The sequence below is a fragment of the Nanorana parkeri genome, unplaced genomic scaffold (genome assembly GCF_000935625.1).
Source record: "Nanorana parkeri isolate BGI_ZX_2015 unplaced genomic scaffold, ASM93562v1 scaffold2428, whole genome shotgun sequence".
Classification (NCBI taxonomy): Eukaryota; Metazoa; Chordata; class Amphibia; order Anura; family Dicroglossidae; genus Nanorana; species Nanorana parkeri.
The window spans coordinates 73,369-88,739 of NW_017308696.1; the positions used below are offsets into that span (position 1 = coordinate 73,369).

Below are 15,371 nucleotides of genomic sequence, written 5' to 3' on the forward strand. Positions count from 1 at the left end.
TAGGGGGCTAGCAAAAAAAAAAAGCTGTCTATTTACGGCAACCCGCCAATGTAAATTTGGCGTCCATCCGTGTTTTCACAACAGGCGGCAAGCGGTTAAAGAGAAAAAAAATGACTCGTCCTTGAAAGGGGAACTGTTCATTTTTTTTAGATAAGCATATGAAAAAGCTATGCTTAGTGTAAATAATGATTTATTTATTATTGGTATTTATATAGCGCTGCCAAGTTATGCAACACTTTATATACTGCACATTCACATCAGTCTCTATCTCTGTATACAGTGGGGGATTTATCAAAAATGGAGCAGACAAAATCTGCTTTGGACAAGCAGAGCTAAATGTAGAGCAGGGAAGCCGCTGCTCATTCTGTACGTAAGTGTTAATACAATAAAAAAAAAAAAAAATTAAAACCAACCCTGCCGCCCCGCCATCAGGGGGAAATTTGGCGGGGAGGGGGGCACATTAAGGAACCTGGCCTTGGGTCAGCAGAAAGAGTAAATCCGGCCCTGGTTGGGAGGGCCCTGCTCGTGAGAGCTTACAATCTAGTAGGAGGGGCAAGTCATGTAATATATTATGTTTATGTGCATTGATATTGACTTAGGTGTTCTTTTTACTGAATTTGTGTTATAATAAACAGCTGCACTAATATCATGCCACACAAAAAAAATGCAACTGCCACCATTTTATTCTACAGAGTCTCTGCTTTCAGGAAATATATAATTCTGGGGGGTTTAAGTAATCTTTAGGCCTAAAATGTGCATTTTAAAGAAGAAATTCAGGCAGAATTAACATTAACCCTTGCAGTGGGGCTACCTCCTCAGTGCAAGGTTTAACGGCTTGTTTTTCTCGAGCTGACCGAATAAATAAGATATACTCATCCAATCCTTTATCCAGAGGCAGATACCACTCACCTACCCACCCCCCTCCGCTTGAGCAGCAGAATATCCCTCAGCATCCTCACATCAAATACACTGTATTAGATGTGATGACTCACGGGTTATTAGACCACTGGAACCCGGGGGAGAAGAGTCTGCAAGGACCAGTCTAGCAGCTAGGATTGGGTCATTATATATTTTTTTTATTTTAGACCTTAGACCAAAACAAGCACTTAAACCTTGCAGTATGGGGTTAGCCCTACTGCAAGGGTTCATTTTTATTCTGCCCGGAGTTCTTTTTTAACACATGTGCAAAAAGCACAAAAGAGAAAGGATTAAAAATATATACCATACTAAAAGGAGTTGATGACAGCACAACGCAGAGACTCATCTACCATTTTATCCATCTGTTATTTGCTGTCCATAACCACCATTCTTAACACACAACGTTCGCATGATTCTCTTACCTGATCTCAGTACTCTGTTGTATAAAGGTTTGATCCATTAGGAGTGTTTCTTGGAATGTGAGGTCTGGCAGTTTTTCTGGGCAAGTATCTGAATATTTTGTATAGTAGTCTTTCTTTATTTTCCTGGAAGAGATGTACTCATACATTTGCGGTTGTCTGTGCCAGCGGAATTCCTGGGATTTCTCTGCAGTCAGATGTAAAGTCATCAGAAGTGTCAGTTTACAATTTACAGAGTCATTTTCACCCGCCGCTGTGAATAAAACTGGAAGGCAAAGTTATTGTGGCACTCCTTCCCCCCTTCACTTAGCACACAACGTTGAGCTCTCACTTCTTGGACTATGGCTTTCCTAACAAACACGGAAATGGTGTAATAACAATGTAATTCATGGCAGTACAGCAGGGAATGTTTCATGTGCCAGCATGTTACAAGAAATGTTTTACTCTCTTATATCCAAAGTACAAGAAATGTTTCCGTCCTGTAAAATATCACTATTATTTTTTTCTCACTTTCATTTATATAACTCTCTCCTACATGAAGGTCAGCAATACTTGCCTTCTATTCACATCAATTTTTTTTTTACTACACTTAATAAACAAATACATGTTTTTGCCTGTGGACACCCATGTAAACAGCTGCTCTGTATTTTCAAGAGATACTGCATGCTGCAGCTTTATTCTGATTCCACGGGCAGAAATCTGCTATAGTGTTAAAAAAATGTCACCTTATAGTGTAGTTCCACTTTTGACATCATATCTAATAGAGATGCACCGATACCAATACTAGTATCGGTGCCAATACCGAGTATTTGGGCGAGTATTTGTACTCGTACTCGCCCAAATGCTCCGATACTTACCCCGATACCAGAACTTCCAGACAGAGGGAGATTTCCTCTGACCAGCAGTGCCACGAGGGAACATGGAGCCGGCTTCCCGGGCCATTCAGCAAGCAGGGTGACAGGTAATGACCAACCGCCCGGCTTCCTGATGTGCCGTGAAGCAAGCTCCATGCTGTCTTCCCAATCAGCACTCAGCCGGTCAAACAGCATGGAGCCAGCTTCCCAGCCAATCAGAAAGCTGGACGGCAGGTAATGACCGGCTTCCTGATTGGCCAGGAAGCTGGCTCCATTCTCCCAGAAGTATCGGTATCTGTATTCGGTATCGGCGTGTACCGAAAGATAAATATCGGTACTCATACTCGATATATATCTTGTATATATAATATTTCTTACCTTTTCATATGTTTCTTTGGTGAAGGTCTTTGTGCAGATTGCAGGCTACTATGAGCAGTATAAAGCAGAAGTAGAGGGACAAACTGAACTTCCTCTTATTACTATACAATGCATCTAGGTCTTTAACCCTTTGTTAGGACAGATAGTGTTCAGATCTAGTTTGCCACTGATAATGAGATCTGCCAGGACAGTACAAACGGGGTTAATAAGAGTAAACATAACACAGGGGGGAAGCTAGGCGGTATTTTTTAGCAAGTAAAAAGCTCTTAAAAATGTAAGCAGCAATTTTTAGGTAATGCAATGTAAATGAGAACATGTAATAAATATAAAGTAGGTTTTAGACAATGCATCCGAATCCGAATTTCCGTTTCTGACTTTCGGATCCCGTCCAAATTTCATTCAAATACGATCTGAATCAGACATGTGACTTTTCTGACCAATCGGATGTGTTTTTCGGTTTAATGCATCCAAATAGGTCTGAACACAAATTTTCGTTACGGCAACATGGGGGCCATGTACAGCATATGCTATACATATAAAACTAAAACTGAGGCACCTAGACCTGAATGTCATTTGGGATCCGAATTTCCAAATTGCATTTGGGAGCTGCCGAATGCCATTCGGGTCTGGGGGCCATATACATATATTGCTAAAGCTGAGGCTCCCCAATCCGAATGACATTCCGGAGCTCCCAAATGCAATTCGGAAATTCGGATCCCGAATGCCATTCGGGCCTAGGAGATTCAGCTTTAGTATTAATATCTACTAAGTTTAGAAGGTGAGTTTAGTCTTGCCTAGGGCAGCACAAAACCAAAATACACCACTGATAACAAAATCTGTAATTCTTGAGCTGGTTTTCTGCACCTCCACTCCAGTGCCGCTGGCTGAACACCCTTTCTTTACCTATTTAGCATTTTTTAAATTTGCATTCTGTATATCTAATTAACAAGATACTAATGCAGAAGTAGATTATCAGGCTTTTGTTCCATGGAGGACTATGACCAATGAATTCCAATGCCAATCAACGTTTTTTCTGAGGGCAAACCAGAGCAACCCACGTAAACATACTCATGCTCTAAGCTAGATATGTCAAAAGCTAATTTAATGTGTTTGGCAGAACATCTACAGGAAACCCATACAAACCCAACACAACATATAAACCAGACATGTTAAACTTAAAGTGACACTAAACTCAGTAGTTAAATCCTAAAAATGCATTTATGTACCTTAACTATTAACACAAATTAAGCTTATTTTTGGGTCCTCAAATCATCTCTGAATTGGTGCTGACACTGTCCTTCCTTCTGGAGGGTGGCTACTTTTGTTCCCCTTGGTCCCTGTGTGTGTTGTAAAGTAGTCACCGCTCCAAGCTAACTCCCTTGATGGACTACAATCTCATGTTTAGTTTACTAATTTGTATTGAGATTGTAGTCCATCACCGGAGTGAGCTAGGAGCGGTCACTACTTTATAACACACACAGGGACCATGGGGAACAAAAGTAGCCACCAGAAGTAAGGACAGTGTTAGCACCAATTCAGAGATGATTTGAGGATCTACAGCTGAGTGATACACACATAAAATATTGTTTTTCTAATAGTTAAGGTATTTGAAAGCATTTTTAAGCTTTAACTGGAGAAGACTGGAGGAGCTTTTAAACTAGAAAGTGGGGGGGAGGGTATAAAAATAAAATTACTTAAACTAAACGTTGATAATTTAATCATAGATAAAAATAACGCAGAAAGTAGTAAAAAAGGAGTTAATAATAGTGGGCTCACTCCAGTCAATATAGGAAATCCGTTGGCACATGTAAGTATAACTAACAACGGACGACCGAAATCAAGGCAGAATAATAACAATAAAAATAGTGGGGAACAACAAGGTAGTAAACTTTTGTCCCACAAAAAGAGAGGAATTAAATGTATGTACACCAACGCTAGAAGTCTGGCAAATAAAATAGAGGAGCTTGAAATTAGGTTAATTGAAGAGGACTTCGACATAGTGGGTATAGCGGAAACCTGGCTGGACAGCACGCATGACTGGGCTACTAATATAGAGGGGTATAACCTGTTTAGGAGGGACAGAGGTGGGAGAAGAATAATGAGATCTGCCAGGACAGTACAAACGGGGTTAATAAGAGTAAACATAACACAGGGGGGAAGCTAGGCGGTATTTTTTAGCAAGTAAAAAGCTCTTAAAAATGTAAGCAGCAATTTTTAGGTAATGCAATGTAAATGAGAACATGTAATAAATATAAAGTAGGTTTTAGACAATGCATCCGAATCCGAATTTCCGTTTCTGACTTTCGGATCCCGTCCAAATTTCATTCAAATACGATCTGAATCAGACATGTGACTTTTCTGACCAATCGGATGTGTTTTTCGGTTTAATGCATCCAAATAGGTCTGAACACAAATTTTCGTTACGGCAACATGGGGGCCATGTACAGCATATGCTATACATATAAAACTAAAACTGAGGCACCTAGACCTGAATGTCATTTGGGATCCGAATTTCCAAATTGCATTTGGGAGCTGCCGAATGCCATTCGGGTCTGGGGGCCATATACATATATTGCTAAAGCTGAGGCTCCCCAATCCGAATGACATTCCGGAGCTCCCAAATGCAATTCGGAAATTCGGATCCCGAATGCCATTCGGGCCTAGGAGATTCAGCTTTAGTATTAATATCTACTAAGTTTAGAAGGTGAGTTTAGTCTTGCCTAGGGCAGCACAAAACCAAAATACACCACTGATAACAAAATCTGTAATTCTTGAGCTGGTTTTCTGCACCTCCACTCCAGTGCCGCTGGCTGAACACCCTTTCTTTACCTATTTAGCATTTTTTAAATTTGCATTCTGTATATCTAATTAACAAGATACTAATGCAGAAGTAGATTATCAGGCTTTTGTTCCATGGAGGACTATGACCAATGAATTCCAATGCCAATCAACGTTTTTTCTGAGGGCAAACCAGAGCAACCCACGTAAACATACTCATGCTCTAAGCTAGATATGTCAAAAGCTAATTTAATGTGTTTGGCAGAACATCTACAGGAAACCCATACAAACCCAACACAACATATAAACCAGACATGTTAAACTTAAAGTGACACTAAACTCAGTAGTTAAATCCTAAAAATGCATTTATGTACCTTAACTATTAACACAAATTAAGCTTATTTTTGGGTCCTCAAATCATCTCTGAATTGGTGCTGACACTGTCCTTCCTTCTGGAGGGTGGCTACTTTTGTTCCCCTTGGTCCCTGTGTGTGTTGTAAAGTAGTCACCGCTCCAAGCTAACTCCCTTGATGGACTACAATCTCATGTTTAGTTTACTAATTTGTATTGAGATTGTAGTCCATCACCGGAGTGAGCTAGGAGCGGTCACTACTTTATAACACACACAGGGACCATGGGGAACAAAAGTAGCCACCAGAAGTAAGGACAGTGTTAGCACCAATTCAGAGATGATTTGAGGATCTACAGCTGAGTGATACACACATAAAATATTGTTTTTCTAATAGTTAAGGTATTTGAAAGCATTTTTAAGCTTTAACTGGAGAAGACTGGAGGAGCTTTTAAACTAGAAAGTGGGGGGGAGGGTATAAAAATAAAATTACTTAAACTAAACGTTGATAATTTAATCATAGATAAAAATAACGCAGAAAGTAGTAAAAAAACTTAGAGTCAGTGGGCGAAAAAAATGAGTTGGATAAATCATGAAGGGGACAACATTATATCTATTGAGGGCTGCACCGATGTGATTTTAGAAAAAGATTACAGCTCATTGTTAATTATCACCAAGGGACCATACATAATTTCTTGAAGTATTAACAGGGTTATTCACAAAAGGGTGAAGAGTTTGGAGAAGGCAGGAGAAGTGAACAATCGAGGACAAAATAATTGATTTGGAAAATTTCTCCAATTCAGCTCACTTTCCAGTTCAGCTATGTTGCCCTAGATTGTTCACTTCTCCTGCCTTCTCCAAACTCTTCACCCTTTAGTAAATAAACCTGTAAGCACCTGGAGAACAGATGGGCCCTCTTTCAGTTACTACTAAACCATTAAACCACTGAGGGTTGCAAAGAAAAGGATGTGGCACAAAAAAACACTACTTGCACGTGCCGTTTACAAACTCGTTCCAAGATGCTGGGGTTGATTTACTGAAGGAATTTTTCACTTAGCGTTGCATATGAGTTGAAACAAAGTGAAAATTAACTTTGCAAAGGATAGCCAATTAAAAGCAATGGGACTGATGTCTTGGTATTGAAGGTAAATTAATTCTGGATATGTCTTGCAAAACAAATTGAAATGATGAAATGATAGCAGGGGAGCCAATGCTTCCCGTTCTATCTGCTATTTTTTTGTATTCTGACAGCTACTGCCGTCAGAATAATAAAAAAGAAAGGAATGGGAATGAATAGCTAAGCTGTTATTTGCTATTTTAATTTGCAATAGCCAATAGCCAAGGAGAACTTCAGGTCCATGTCTGCTGATTGACAGCAGGAGTGGGCGGATGCAATAGCCAGCCTGCTATTGGTTATTGCAAATTGAAAAAGCCAATAACAGCCTAGCAATTCATTCCCGTGCAGTCTGTTGTTTTTTTTTTACTCTGACAACGGTGGCACCATTGTAAAAAAAAAAAACACAGATAAGAGGGAAAGATTTACTCTGCTAGATAGAGCAGAATAAACCTTTCTGGAATAAAATGTTTCTCTCTCAGGTGCCCGGGAGCTGCTATCTTAAGTGGGAGACTCCCGGAACATTTGGGAGAGTTGAGATGTCTGACTTTGTCTCACCTCATTCACAAGTAAATCAACCCCAGTACTGTTCAAAGCACATACTAGACAGGGTTTGTTCCCTATTCAGGTCTTCAATGCAGTCCTAAACCCAGCCAAAGGGACCCCCTCCCACCCTGGCATTGCCATGACAGGCCAGGACTTTGGCCTGAAAGCCTAGCTACTTGTGCTATCCATTTTGAGAATCCAACAGAGGAATTCCACTGCATTCTGTAATATGTAGGGGGTACTTAGTAGAAATACTGTATATAGAGAACTCTAATAAGAATTGCCTGCCATGGTCATGCTAGTAGTGATGGGAAATTATTCTACCTGGGATAAAAGATAAAAATCAACCCTTGCAGCGGGGCTGCCCCACACTGCAAGGGTTAACTGCTCGTTTTGGTCTAGGGGCTAAAATAAAGAAAAAATACTCATCTGATCCCCGGTCCTGCGGTGGTGAGCGCTTACCTCTCTCCCCCTCCATTCTGGACTGTCCCTCAATGTCCTCATGTCTAATGCAGCAGCATTATGGCTCCTTAGACTGCCGGTGCCTAAGGGAGAAGAGGCTGCGAGGACCGGTCTAGCAGCCAAGCAAGACCGAGGATCACTGGGGGTTTTTTTTGTAGACACTGGGTGGAATTGATCAAAACTGGAGCAGATACAATCTGGAGCAGTTGCCCATGGGCAACCCATAAGCTTCTCTATTTAGTTTGTTCAGTTAAGGTTTGAAAATGAAAGAGAGATGCTGATCGATTGCCATGCAAAGCGAACTGTTATCCAGGACTGCAACAAAGACACAGTGCATCAGACTGTGCCCCACTATACCCAAAGGCCTCATTCACACAAGAAAAAGCCGGCACATACAGTTCCGCGCTGCGTGCCCCCGGGAAGGACAGGTGCTGCGTGCGATTAGTACGCAGCCCCTGTCCTTCTCTATGGGAGTACGCGGCCGTACACCGCCCTATGCTCACCCCAAGTGCAGGTCCATACGAGTGCGGGTGTCCTGGCTCGGACGCAGACAGGATCCATCCTGTCAGCGTATGAGTATGGGCACCCGCAGCCCCACGGGCGTGCAGGGCGGGTGAGCGTAGGGCGGCGTACGGCCGCGTACTCCCATAGAGAAAGACAGGGGCTGCGTACTAATCACACGTAGCACCTGTCCTTCGAGGGAGCTGCCCGATACTGCCGTGCACACAACACGGAACTGTACGTGCCTGCTTTTTCTCTTGTGAATGAGGGCTAAAGGGAAAAAATATATTTTGGATGGAGTCACTGTCTAACGTTATAAAAAATTTAATTTGTCTGCTAGCTAGCTGATACATTGTCTGAGTCTTGTGAGATTTTTTCAAAAGGTTTCTGCAATTTCCTTTGGTCTCTAAAGACACGCTATTGCCTCATTTTTTTATGTTCCTAGAAAATAACCTTACTATTATGAAATACAACTGAAAACATGCTAAGGAAGTAAAATGTGCCACTTTACAAATACAGTATAGCTTAAAATGAAGTGTAAGTGAGTCAAAACTGAACTTTTCCTATGAGAAAAAAAGAAAACTACCTGCACCAGCCTTCAACTGCAAACACATCATTTCACAGTTTTTCAGAGGAAATGATGAAGCTGCTATTGCGTATGTAGTCATAAGAGTGCTAACTGCTCACTAACTGGTACAATACTTGCTCAAAAAAATCAACAATACAAATAAAAAGAATAGAGTTTGCAGTAATTAATCTATACAAAAGCAAACCAACAATTCTGAATGAAATTGGAGTACAAGGAGTCCCTTGCTTCTTCTACACGTGTGCAAACAAATGTATATGCTATAGTGAAGCTGTGTATTGTTGGAACGCATAATAAATGATCTCTCCATAAGATTGAAGGGGAGAATTCCTGCACATTCATAGAAGGAGCGAGCGACTGGCCAGCAGAGCTTGCAGCAGCCCTTGTGCATCTTCCCGTGGGTTGCACAGCATGTATCTAGTGTGGACAAGTTGGTATAAGTCTTTGTGGGGGGTGCAGGGAGGGGGTAACAATGTAAACGAAATTAAAGAATAGCTATACTTGAAGCAGATTTCATACTGTCCACCACTAACGTTCACTGATAATGTGTCTTATTGATGTACCTCTTTTGTACATGGAATTAACCATTTGTTGTGCAAGTTTGTGAAACCTAAATTGGATGAGAAATTGTTTTGTTTGCAGACCACCTACTAGTTTCAATTTGGATCAGGGCCATGTACAAATGATCCCTGGCAAACTACAATTGTCCAGACCTCATCCTTTGCTTCTTCTGATTACCAGACCCAATTTGATTCCTCAGGTCTATTGGGGCCCCTTCCCTGAAAAACAGGCCGGACTTGTTTTTTTTTCTTTTCACATTCAGTATAAACTGATTGCAATACCTGCTATCTGGATGCCCTGATATTAATACATTTCTGTATTTGATTTTCATCTAATGCATTCAAGTACCTTAACTATTACCAAAAAGTAGTTGATTTTTGCATTACTCGGTTGTAGATCCTCAAATCATTCCTGAATTCATACTGACACTGTCCTTCCTTCTGGAGGGTGGCTACTTTTGTTCCTTGTGGTCTCTGTGTGTGTTGTAAAGTAGCCACCGCTCCAAGCTCACTCCCGGGATAGACTACAATATCACGCTCAGTTTACTAAGTTGTATTTAGATTGTAGTCCATCATGGGAGCGAACTTGGAGCGGTGGCTACTTTACAACTCACACAGGGAGCATGGGGAATAAAAGTAGCCACCCTCCAGAAGGAAGGACAGTGTCAGCACCAATTCAGAGATGATTTGAAGATCTACAACTGAGTGATTGTCAGTGGACAACCCTTGCAAACCTTGTCCAACTTCTGTGAAGGTGGTTACAGTCAGAGTAAAGATGCAGGAGTGCATGCGTGCCTTGGATGCAGATCTAAAGAAGTATGTGCCAACGTTTGAGTGCGCAGACCAGGTTATGGCAGCTGCATCTGGCTGGTCCACTGAACATAGTAGAGCACCAGAACAGGCAGAGAAAATAAGGTCAGGAACACAGGCCAATGGTTGGTAATGTCTGGATGAAGCATTGCCAAATTGTGAGACAAGATCAGAGTCGTGGTCACAAGCCAAAGTCAAGCACCGAGATGAAGAAGCGAGCTACCAAATCATTAAAGGAGAATTATGAGGTGAGTGCTTTTCACTCATCCTCATAGTTCTATGTTGACCTGTGACAATGAAACTGTCACAGGTCGGCTCAGTAGATCGGGAAGTGAGCGAACACATACCGGCGTTCGCTCACTTTTCGATCCTGTCACACAGAGAGCAGTGAGAGGGGAGGGACTGGATTCCCCCCTCCCTGATCCTCCAGCGCTGACTGGCGGAACGGACGGGGGAGGGGGCGGGTACAGCTGGCTCTGCCTCTAGATAGGCAGAGCCAGATGTAACTCACGCAGCTGGGCGGATCCAGACATAATTGTCGGGATCCGCTTCAGCTGCGGCGCCTCAGTATACCGCGAGCTGTAGCTCGCGGTATACTGAGCTTAGGGTGACAGGAGGACGCTAGTTTGTGTCCTCCCGTTACCCTTAGGAGAACAATGGAGAAACGCCCTAACCCCATAGTTCTTCTTTAAGCAGAAGCGGAGTCAAGGACATAAGGCAAGATTGCCTTTCAGGAAACAGAAAGAAGAATTAGGATATGTCAAGCACACTACCAATGAATAATATTAAAGTGGATGGTGGAAACTTGAAGTGCCAGTGGTAGGTGTGCAAGCGCCTGAAACAGGCAGAGGTGTCCTGTATAGTACAAGTGTTTTGATCAGAACACTTGCGACATTTTAATTTAAGCTTTCTCACCAGAGTTATTATTTAGCTACAATTAGCTACTAATCCAGTTCCCATTACCAGCTATTGTGTCAGGTTGTAACGTTCCTTTTTTTGCATTTCTTTCTGTTTCGAGAAGCAGAGTAGCAGGTCGGGTCACAGGAGCACAGGAACAAGCTGAAGACCAGTCAGCAATGAGTTCAGATTCTATGTGAGTTTAAATAGGCAGACAGGCGCCAATGAGCATGCCTGTACGTGTTCATTGGCACAGTCCATGCGCGCATGTTTATGTGCTCATTTGTGTGCATGACCACCCATCACAGCATGTTTGCCCATTATCTTCTACATGAGTTTGTGCCTGCGCTGCTTTCCTGACAAACATTGTGCTGTCTTTTCAGTGATGCACAAATAAGCTACATTTATGTTAACAGTTAAGGTATTTGAATGCATTTTTAGGATTTAACACCTAAGTTTAGTGTCACTTTAAAGAGAATCTGTGCTTGCTCATGCAGGGAACCAACAGCTAATTCTCACTTCCCCTTCACCCCCACCCCTTACCCACCTCTCCATTTGGCTGCCAGAAGTAAATAAAAGATATACAGTACTTTCATTTATGGGACAGGCCTACACCCTAACTTTCTGAGATGAGAAAGAGGGACACCTTCCATTACAATGTATGTATATCTTGGATGCACCCCCGCCACGTCCCCAGTTATGTGGACCATTAAGAATGTATATGCCAAAAATGATTGGTTAGACCCAGAACTGTTTTTTGCTTTACTTTCCCTTTATACTAGCTTTTCAAAATAGCAAATAAGATAATTAAGATTAGGGATGTCCTGATTTTGCCCTACATTTTTTCAAGACCAAGTACAAGTACTTTCCATCAGGTACTCACCGATACCAATTACTGATACTTTTTCTTAAAGGGACATGTGACATTTTTTCTAAAACAATACAGACTAATGATTGTAGGGCAGTTTCTTTATAATTATGAAGAACTGTAACGCAATTCATGACTATACTTGTCCTGATACAAAAAGTAATTTTAACCAAAACCGTATTTGAGCACGCTAAGAAGCGCTTCTCATTGGTCAGTGCTGTCACCTGACTGCATTGACCAACGAGTCCTCGCAATTTCCAAGTGAAATTCAAAATCCATAGCGCAGGGCTGCAAACAGAACTCAGTGTGCGCACACACAATGCCTGATGCATGCGTTTATTCGCACGCAGATGGCGGGGGGGGAGGAGGGCAGGGTTGGTTTTTATTTTAATTTGCATTTATTTTATTATTTGTTACCTTTTTAGAACTTTAATTTTTACTTTATTATTGTTTTGTATTATTTTGTTTTTATTTTTACCTTTTTATCACTTTTTTTTGAACCTTTTTATCACTTTTTTAAATTTTTATTTAATTTAGTATTTTTTTGTATTTTTAAAAACATTCTTAATCTTTTTTTAACCTTTTAGAACTTTTTTAATTTTTATTTGATTGTATTTTTTGCCACTTTTTCACTTAAATTTATTGATATCACACAGGGGATAATAAACCCCTGTGAGATATCATTCAGAGGTGACAGGCTCTCTTTATGAGCCTGCCTTCCAATACAGAAGATACAGCACAGCATTGTGCTCTATCCTGTGTATAGCTCTGTTGTGACAGCTGACACAGGAAGCGATGTGAATACAGTGCTCCTGTGTCACTGATCCCCATTCTCCATCCTGAACTGCTTTGTCGGGGTCCCAGGCCCCCCAGAAGAGCAGTGGAGCCCAAAAGCCAGAGAGGGGGCGAACCATGGTGGGACGGGGCTTGGAGGGGAGGGGTGAAAATTGGAGGGGAGGGGCCAGCGGGGGGGACAGATGAGCAGGCTGCTATACAAGTGATCCAGGCGGGTCACTTGTACAAGCAGCCAGAACCTATTATGAAATTTGAAGCATCAGCGCTACATATCGGGGCATTTTCACGAGAACAAGCACTCATGAAAATGCCCTGTATTGGCCCTGATACCGATGTTGGTATCGGTATCGGGACATCAATAATTAAGATATAGGATAGAGGTTTTAGTGCAGAAAAACATTTTCGTAGGTTAAAATAATCCATTTTTATAGCTATAATTATATCGACCACATAGAGGGACAACTGAGGAGGAAAGAGGGACAGAGGGATTTGGTTCCAAATACGGGACAGTTGGGAGGTATGGGGGCACCATGTGACTCACTTGCCATCCTCCCAATGCTAGTGCTATCGCATTGGAGTGGGTAGAGATTGCTCAGCTTTATGTAATTGTTAAATTGCAAGGTTAACAGGGCCTCCTCTCTTTGCTCCAGAATGCAAAAGATGGTGGAGACAGCATGGAAAAAGCACAGGTTCTCTTTAAGGTTAAACATGTCTAATTTTGCTTTCCTACTTTTACTACTGTTGTGAACAGTCAAGTAAAAAGTGCAGCTAGCAGTTAAAAGGGAAGACAATATTTATCACTAGAATGTTCAGTGATCTTGCAAATTCCTGAAGACTGAATAAAAGTAAGTTGTGTCGATAAGAAATGATGCTTTGCACAATACAGAAAGGGCACCCACATCCACATGAGTAAGTACAACGATTTAAACAATAAGCAGGAACTCTTTAACCTGAAGAAATATATTAAGAAATGCAGATACTTTTGTAATCCATCTCTTCTGTGCTATATGGACGAGAACAAGAGGGTATTGACTTTTCCAAGCCTACAATAGAGCCACTGCTCCACCTAGTGTTAGTTCTTTGGACTACCAGTGAACATTGCCACCTTGATTCCTCCCACACTGAGCTTTCTCTGTTCTTTAATCCACCTCTGCCCCCTGCTCCTGCCGACCACTGAGCCACTGCTCCATCTTGTTTTTTTCTTTTAGACTACCAGTGAATATTACCACCTCGATGGCTACCACACAGAACTTACTCTATTCTTTAATCCACCTCTTCCCCCTTCTCCTGCCCACCACTGAGCCACTGCTTATCTAGGGCATGTTCTTTGGACCACCCTGGTGCCTCCCTCACTGACCTATCTCAAATGGACAGGAGCAACGAAGGGGTCTTGGTGTTCCTGCTGATATGCAGCTGTGCTTCAGTACAAGTGTAGAACTCCTCTGTGACTGGGCTCTGACGGTTCGTACAACCTTTCCAATCTCTCTCTCTCTCTCTGCCCATCTTACACATACACTACAATCTACTGCAAGTACAATGCTAAATTGATACACTCAGAGCCATGATTGTGGGTAGTGCAGGAGGAACCAGTGTGAGTCTTGTTTTTTTTTTCTTTTTTTTTCGCCCCTAATGTCCCTCATTCCAAAAAAACATGGATCTCAGCAATTTGTGACTTTTTCAGACATTTTGTGCTTTGTCTTATTTACCACGTTTTGCAGTGTACAGCCCTGAATCAGGGACACAAAATTATTGCTATCTCTCTTCACTCTCTCTCCTGGCTGTCTCTCCTCTCTCTCTGTCCTGGCTGTCTCTCATCACTCTCTCCCCTCTCTCTCTCTCTCTCTCTCTCTCTCTCTCTCTCCTGTAGGCCTCTCCTCACTCTCTTTCCTGGCTATCTCTCCACGCTCATCCTCCTGGCTCTCTCTCCCAGGTGTCTCTCCTTGCTCTCTCCCCTGGCTGACTCTCATTGCTCTCTCTCCTGGCTGTCTTGCCTCTCTCTCTCTCTCCTGGCTGACTCTCCTTGCTTTCTCTCCTGGCTCTCTCCTCTCTCTCTCTCTCCTGGCTGTCTCTCCCCACACTCTTCCCTGACTATTTCTCTTCGCTCTCTCTCCTGGCTGTCTCTCCTCGTTCTCTCCTATATATTCTCTCCCCCCCCCCCACCAATCCTTGAAGTGGTGTCTGATGATTATTGTAGTTTTTGTGTAGGCTTCCCCACAGCCCTAAATGAGGGGAGTGGTAGGTAGGTATGAACAGGATTAGGTGGAATAGGTGAAGTAGGTGAAGAATTCCAACGCTTTCTCCGCTGTTACAGGCATCACAAATCGCATGTGCAGGAGAACCGATCTGCCCTGAAACAGCTGATCGGTCCTGAAATGTCACTTCTCTCTGACTGCGATCTCACATTCCACGGCACTCACAAAGTCGGATAGAAGTGACATTTCAGGACCGATCAGCTGTTTCAGGGCAGATCGGTTCTCCTGCACATGCGATTTGCGATGCCGAGCTGCCCGGGAACAGCTGGGAAAGCGCTGGAATG

The 15,371-nt window shown here is 42.3% G+C and overlaps 1 protein-coding gene across 1 annotated transcript in view; it reads right to left on the minus strand.

The window, feature by feature from the left end:
* Positions 1-15,371, minus strand: part of LOC108801662 (G-protein coupled receptor 35-like) — a 76,935-nt gene that overhangs the window by 40,217 nt on the left and 21,347 nt on the right. The gene's annotated exons all lie outside the window — the stretch shown is intronic.